Source organism: Trypanosoma theileri (genome assembly GCF_002087225.1).
Source record: "Trypanosoma theileri isolate Edinburgh chromosome Unknown TM35_Tth_69_V1, whole genome shotgun sequence".
NCBI classification, from domain to species: Eukaryota; Euglenozoa; class Kinetoplastea; order Trypanosomatida; family Trypanosomatidae; genus Trypanosoma; species Trypanosoma theileri.
Window position 1 is genome coordinate 22,586 of NW_021639911.1, and position 774 is coordinate 23,359.

A 774-nucleotide genomic window follows, 5' to 3' on the forward strand; every position below is an offset into this window, starting at 1 on the left:
AGCACAGCACAACGGCCAACACACACATCACACGGCCCATCATCATGAGAGAGACAAGGGGTTTGTTTCACGTAAAAACACTGATCTAGAAAGAAAGACAATCAAAAAGTAAAAAAGAAAATAAATGAAGTATCAAACATGTTAAGACACACAAACATCGATTACCCCTAAGGAAACTCACATCGTGAAAGTACAACCTACCATTTAAAGAATGAAATACAGCGCACAATAACCTCAGTGAGAGTAAAAACAAAAAAAAAACGCCCACACTCACAAATATATCAAAAAAGACTCAACCACCCAGCAAAGAAAAAGCAAATAAAAAGATATTAACCCCTAGCCCAATTTACCCAGTAAACACACAGAAATATACACCAACCATGGGTATAAGTCTATATGTATGTGTATGTATACGCAATTATAAATATAAATTCATCGGTTACTATTATTTCTTTTTTCCCTTTTACTGCAAAAAGCAGTTCATCATCATCACAGTGCAAGCCCAGGCACACACACACAGAGAGACTCCAAGAACACACACACACACAATGGAGTAGCAATAATAATTATTATAGGATAAACACACAGAGAGCAAAAACACATTAACATTAAGAAACAAAAAAAAGATAATCCCAACAGGTGGAAGATTAGTTAGATTGTAGGGATTGCATGCAAAAAAGAAAAGAAAACAAAGGATGACCTGAGTCACACCACACCACCATTACAATCAGCACACAAGAATACAGGCCAGTGTAACCACAATCAGTAGTGGCA